This window comes from Phoca vitulina, unplaced genomic scaffold, assembly GCF_004348235.1.
Source record: "Phoca vitulina isolate PV1807 unplaced genomic scaffold, GSC_HSeal_1.0 scaffold48, whole genome shotgun sequence".
NCBI classification, from domain to species: Eukaryota; Metazoa; Chordata; class Mammalia; order Carnivora; family Phocidae; genus Phoca; species Phoca vitulina.
Window position 1 is genome coordinate 5985034 of NW_022589751.1, and position 7265 is coordinate 5992298.

Below are 7265 nucleotides of genomic sequence, written 5' to 3' on the forward strand. Positions count from 1 at the left end.
GATTTCAGAGCCTAGACAATACCATCATTTTTGTGTAAAGGTATACATAGCACAGAAATAACTGGATTGATACTCAGAAGGAAGCATCAAAAATTACAGCTGTTTTCGCTGCTAAAAATCACCACCTTTTACTCATAGAGTCCCTATCACTGCTACTAAGGGTATTCAGCAGCTATTTTTCCTGTCTGCAGACATTTCTTAAAATAAATGGAAAAGTAATCTTTAGTCACAGATTTTTATTTGCTCAAAGGTTCAGGCTGGATGGCCCTGACAGCAGAGGGAATATTAAACTGATAACAAAGGCTGATAACCTCTCTGATAGCAGGACTAAAGATGATCAAGTTTTCCCTGCCACTCCAAAGTAATCCAATTTGGGAATAAACATTTGGAGTAATAACCGGTGGAACGAATAAATGAGAACACATAAATTAAGATGTGGGAGTACAGATGTAGATGTGGTTATGACATTTTTACCCTACTAATCTAGGCAGTATTTTATATCACTCAAAAAATTATGTTCATTGTTAACTCTATAGCCAAATAGAGTTTATACAGCAAAGGCATCTACCCATTCCACGTGACCATAGGAAAGATGCCAGCAGTTCGAGTCTGTTCATAAACGTAACACAATAATGCCATCCGGCATTACAAAATAAAATCTAAGTTTAAAAACAAATATATTTCCTGTCTGAGTCAGTGAGTTCCTGATAAAACTTTCCATTAGGTTACACTCTAAAAATGAACTGTCTTGAACACTCTAACTTCTGAAAAAAAGAATTCCCCTCTAAAATGAATTCATATACTCTTCAAAAAAAGAACAGTGTCTTCCCCATTTAGTCTGTCCCATCGATATTTCCCTGAAACCTAGTTTCTGTGTCACTACAGCCAACTCTAAAACAGAATATAAATAGCCTTATAAAAATACTGAACATTTATTTCTTTTACCAAAAAATGGCTACTAATATAACTGTTTATTTTATGAACAACCCAGGTGGTATAAGAAAGGCACTATTTTGATGTTGGGAGTTAATAAATAAAAGGATCTAAGAATTTTTTGTTCAGCTCTTCCCAGATTAGCTACAAAGAAACAGAATAAAATTTGTCACCTCATGTCACCTAGCTTTCTTAGCCTGGGGGTAACAAACAATAGGCAGTAAATTCTCATCCCTTGATGTCTGTTTTGATCACTGGGGGTAAAAGAAATAGATCTGCAGCAACTATAGGCAAAATGACCTTTCCAAAGACATCCAGAGATGTACTCGCCCAACTGTCAGGTTTGCTTTTCACAGAGTCCACAGTGAGTTATATGCTTACTCTGCGACAGGCACACACCCAAATCAGCCTTTCCCAAAGAAAACTCCTATCCCCATCTCTTACCCTCAACACTAGTAACATGAGATGCTCAGAAAACAAAGGCCGTTGGGGGCAGGGAGGGGGGAGACAACTAAATAATACTGGAAAATACTGCACACCTTATGACCTTCCCAGACATTCACAATCCACATTAGAATACAAAAGGCTGGGAAAAGTTCTGCAGTAAAATAAATTGATCCAGCATTACCTGGATTTAAGATAAAAGAAATGTTAACATATATAACTCAGTGGAAAACACCTGAAGAAATATTTATCCATATTTTAGAATCACCAAACTAGTATGAGTTAGTTGAAAGTTCTTGACAAAGAAATCAACTCTGGTAAGAGATAGGCAAGTGCATAAGTATAAAACAGAGAAATAAGTACTAAGAGAAGACCATACCAAGAGCACAACTTACTGCCCTATGGGAGATGGGGCAGGCGGAAACCTTTAGAGTGATTTCACAGGTAAGGCCACCTTGAGCAGAATCTGGTGGGGCTGGGGGTTTCTAAGGTAAAAAACAAGAATCCACAGAGAAAGAATTTTCAAAACAGCGTTGACCTTTCCCTCCAAACCAGGTCCTTTAGCATTCCCTTCAGTCTCAACAGAAATAACTATTATACACACCTAATTCAATCCAGAAATCTACGAGTCCTCCTTGAGATCTCCTTTTCTTTCTTACTCCACATAGACTCTCACTAACTCCTATCAATTCAAGCTATGAAGTAAGTCTTCAATCCATTCATTTCTCCCATCTTCAGTCCTAAATCCCTGGGGTCCAGATTGTCATCATCTCTGCCCTGAACTAATGGGTTCCAACAAGTCTATATGACAGCCTATTTAGTCCACTGGTTTCTATCTTGAACCCCACAATGCTTTCTCCACACAACAGCCCAAGTCATCATTTTCAAATATTAATCTGAACACATAGCCACACTCCTCACCTTCATCCTTAAAACCCCTCACTAACATCCCACCGTTTTTGGATAAAGTATAAAAACATCACTGTAAACTATAAGGCCTCTGCCATCTCCTCCAATCACTCAGACCTCCTTTGAATTTCCTGATAATTCCTCCTTGTCTCAGGCACTAATGACAAAGTGTTTCCCCCTACCCCCAAATAAACACTCTCTTCCCAACTCCCCAGTTTTCTAGTTAATTCCCACTAATCCTTCAGGTCTCAGCTGAAAAGTCATTTCCTCAGGTGGAACTTTCCTGAACTTCTAGATTAGGCTAGGTTCCTGTTTCTATCCACTCATAGCACTTCTCCTAACACTTTTTCCAATTACCATTATACTATCATGTGGGTTTTTATTTGGTATCTCATTCCCCAGCCCCATTAAATTGTAAGCTCTATTAGGACAGGGACCAATTTAATCTTATTCACCACTATATCTTCATGTCCTAATGAGGGCACATAAAAGGTATTCAATAAATATTAAAAGTGAGGCAGCATCCAAAAAAGGATAACAGTATGTGCAAAGACATGCTGCTGCAAGTATATGCCGGAACACAGCACACAGGTGTGAGAATGGCAAGAGATGGAACCATGTCCTAAGAAATTGAGATCTTGGGCGCCTGGGTGGCTCAGTTGGTTAAGCGACTGCCTTCGGCTCAGGTCATGATCCTGGAGTCCCTGGATCGAGTCCCGCATCGGGCTCCCTGCTCAGCAGGGAGTCTGCTTCTCCCTCTGACCCTCCCCCCTCTCATGTGCTTGCTCTCTCTCATTCTCTCTCTCTCAAATAAATAAAAAATCTTAAAAGAAAAAAAAATTGAGATCTTTTCTATCGCTTCTATTTGCTCAAACATTATATTCTATACTCTATATTATAAAAGCAATAGGAAATTTCCTTGTTTTCCAAGTTTCATATTTCCTTCTAATACTAGCTTTTTTTTTTTTTTTAAACTTCACTCACTTCCTGAAGACTGATACTCCCATCTAATTCATCTTCCATCCTGTCAGAATGACTTTTCTGAGACGTCTATGACCATGTGATTCCCTCTACCTCACATCCTACAACAGCTACCATCACCTTCACCAGCAATTTGCACCCAGGGGAAGAGGGGATGGGGTGAGAGTCTGAAGAAATCTGGGACTGTCCAGATGAGAGATGAGGAAATCTGGAACAAGAGCTGTGAAGAAGGAGAAGTAGTAGATATTCAAGATGTTCTGGAACAAAGAGAACTCCCTTTGTGCATGGCCAACATAACCACAGCTTCCCCGAATATTTTGGCAAAGAAAATAAAAGCAAGAGTTAAATGTAAAAATTTGGACTGTTTTAAAAATTGGTTATGGGTACTTAAGAAACTTGCCAAGGTTTTAAAACCAAACCTCTTATTATTAGTGTTTAGAGTACCACAGACTTTAGTGATAAAGTTGCCCTTGGAAATAAAACTGTGAAGAATCCACACATATATGATGTTTCTCTGTGGATAAGAACTAAGACTATAGGTCTGAGTCCAATCCCCAGATCTACTTAAGCTGAATGCATGGGGTTCAAATTTGAAATCTGCACTTTTAATAAATTTCCCCAGTGATCTCTATGCTCAAGTTTAAGAGCAACTAAAATGGAGATTAACTGTCTATAGCAGACATCCACTGAAAGTGATATTGTGTGAAGTGTATGGAGTCTTGGGAAACATCCAAGTTCAGTCAAGTTAAAGAAAGTATATCCTCAGGAACAGAATGTAAAATCTATAATCTAGTCAACCATACTGTAATATGACTGCCTTAAGTGCTGATGGAACAAAAAGTCTGTAGGAAGCATTTATTTATTTAAAGATTTTATTTATTTGACAGAGACACAGCGAGAGAGGGAACACAAGCAGGGGGAGTGGGAGAGGGAGAAGCAGGCTTCCCGCGGAGCAGGGAGCCCGATGTGGGGCTCGATCCCAGGACCCTGGGATCATGACCTGAGCCTAAGGCGGACACTTAACTACTGAGCCACCCAGGCACACCTGTAGGAAGCATTTAAAAGACAGAAGTGTAGACCAAAAGAAGTTAAGAGGATTTTATCATACTGATAAGATTACTCCTCTGTGGACAGAATGGTTCGTTTGGTTTCCATAGCCTGAAAACCATCTATTTCCCTATGCTCTAATTAGAAGCTCCTGAAGGACTATTCTATTAATTAATTTAGTACCTTGCTACTGTGAAGAGGTACCACTGTGACTCCTAAACTAGTAGAAAAATAATCAGCCACTAAAATTGTCTTCTGTTACATTCATCTCCGTAAGTTAGAACATTGGTATTCTGGTTTTTCCACGGTTCCTCATGAGGTTAGTATTTGTACATTCATTTGGTTGGCATAAATCCATTCCCCCCAAGACAAATCATCCCTGGGAAGACTGGTAAAATTTTAGTTCCCACATATGTGTTACTAGAAACTGAAACCTTAAGAGGCTACACCCAAATTGTGTCCCATGAGAGGTCCTACTTCACTAGCTACCATCTCTCTAACACACTACTTTTCTTTAATAAAAACATTGCCCAAGACCAAAACGTTTTAAATAAGCCATGTTACTTCCCCAAAATTATATTCTTATGTACCCAGCATATTAGTCTGCTTTAGAATCTGATACTTCCCATGTAAAATATTCATATTGAGTATTTCAAGAGAAGCAGGAGAATATTTCCCAACAGCTGCAATTTGGCCATTTGGCTTTCCCTTCCACCAATGGTCTGGTTTATGATATTTATTTTCAATTAATAACCATAATGTAGTTTTTTGTCCAGTAATTGAACAAATAATCTCTGAATGTAGAGGTAACTTAAAGCTATGTTGAATGCTTTGTAAGAGGTAGAAGCCTTGTAAGAAAAGTACAAAATAAGAAACCCACAAAGCACTAGTTAAGCACGAAGACTTGTCCAAAACTCTTGCTTACTTAGGAGGCTCCCTTCCTGCAGCTTATGATGGGGAAACAAAAGCCCACTGGCCATGATGGGTTGCCAAAGTGGCTCAGGCCTCACCTCTAAGCTCCCATCAAAGCCTCTGTGGTCAATCCAGCAGCTCCAGCAAAAATTCCAAGCCTGACCATTTTCATCTTAGTTTTTGCAAGTAGCTCAGAAATTAGTCACTTTAGGAGTTTTGCTTTTTTTTTTTTTTAATGGATTATGAGGCATGACTCCCCTAAGGAAAAAAAATGCCTGAAAGTCAGGATAGTCAGGTTCCAGCTTTACTCTGTAACCTTGGACAAAACATTTCACACATCTGAGTCTCATTTACATAATGAGAGATTTGACCTAGATGAATGGTTTTCAAATCTCTGGGAGCAGAATTCCTTTTATTACACAAAAATCTTTCATAAAACCCTAATATACAAATATTAAAGTATATCTTACTTGGCATTATTATGTGGGTTTCTCTTAGGTATCACAAACTTAATGTGCTTTTTAAAATTTTTTTATTAACATATAATGTATTATTTGTTTCAGCGGTACAGGTCTGTGATTCATCAGTCTTACACAATTCACAGCGCTTACCATAGTACATACCCTCCCCAATGTCCATCCCTCAGCCACCCCATCCCTCCACGCCCACCCAGCAACCCTCACTTAACATGTTTTTATTTTTTTTATTTTTATTTATTTATTTTTTAAAGATTTTTATTTATTTGACAGAGACAGAGATAGCAAGAGCAGGAACACAAGCAGGGGGAGTGGGAGAAGGAGAAGTAGGCCTCCCGCCGAGCACGGAGCCCGATGTGGGACCCGATCCCAGGACCCTGGGATCATGACCTGAGCCGAAGGCAGACGCTTAACAACTGAGCCACCCAGGCGCCCCCTTAATGTGTGTGTGTGTTTTTTTAAGATTTTATTTATTTATTTGACAGAGAGAGCCAGAGAGCGCAAGCAGGGGGAACAGTAGAGGGAGAGGGAGAAGCAGGCTCCCCACCAAGCAGGGAGCCCAATGCGGGGCTAGATCCCAGGACCCTGGGATCATGACCTGAGCCAAAGCAGACGTTTACCATCTGAGCCATCCAGGTGCCCCACCCTTAATGTGTTTTTAAATGAACTCTTGACATCCACCTTGAACCTATTCTCTCCCAGTCCCATTTCAATATGTGGCATCGCAATTCACCCAATTGCTCAAGCTAGAAGCTGAACATCGTTTTTGAGTCTTCCTTCTTATTCACTTCCCACATTCAATTCTTCAGTTTAATGCCATTAAAAAAGGTTCATTCTACCCTCTAGAATATACTTTCTATCTGTTCATTTCTTTCTAACTCTATTGCCATCACTCTACGCTAAAACACCATCATCTCTTGCCTAGACTACTATTACCTTCTTTCTGAACTAGACAACCCATTTGTCTTCTCACTTCACTTTAAACAGTAGTAGCCAGAGTGCTTTTTAAAAACATAAATCTGATCATTTGACCCTGTTTTAAAACATTCACAGATTTCCTCTTGTACTTGGACCACATTCAAAATCCTTACCGGGAGCTAAAGCACAGCAAGGTCATATTTCCTTCCTTCCTCCAACTTCATCTTAATACAACCTACTCTTTCTCCTACCAATCTCAGTCATTCTGGTCTCTATTTTCTCAAATACACAAAGCCCTTTCGGGTCTCACCTACGCCCACTTTTTAAATAAAAGCTTTATGAAGATATAATTCACCTATCATACAATTCATCCATTTAACCCATTAGCAGCCACTCCCCATTTTCCTTGAACTCTCTCAGGCCTAGGCAAACACTAGTCTACTTTCTGTGTCAACAGAAAGGACATTTAATAAAAGTGGAATCATACAATATGCAATCTTTTGTAATTGCCTTCTTTCACTTAGTATAATGTTTTCAAAGTCTATCAATGTTGTAGCATTTATCAGTATTTTGCCTCAAGCCTCTTAAAATAGCTGTCTTATAATGTCTGGAATTTCCTTTAAAACATTCTAAGCGGGGGGGGGG

At 39.3% G+C, this 7265-nt stretch overlaps 1 protein-coding gene across 7 annotated transcripts in view; it reads right to left on the reverse strand.

The window, feature by feature from the left end:
- Positions 1-7265, reverse strand: part of CPEB3 (cytoplasmic polyadenylation element binding protein 3) — a 185741-nt gene that overhangs the window by 73518 nt on the left and 104958 nt on the right. The window lies entirely within an intron of this gene.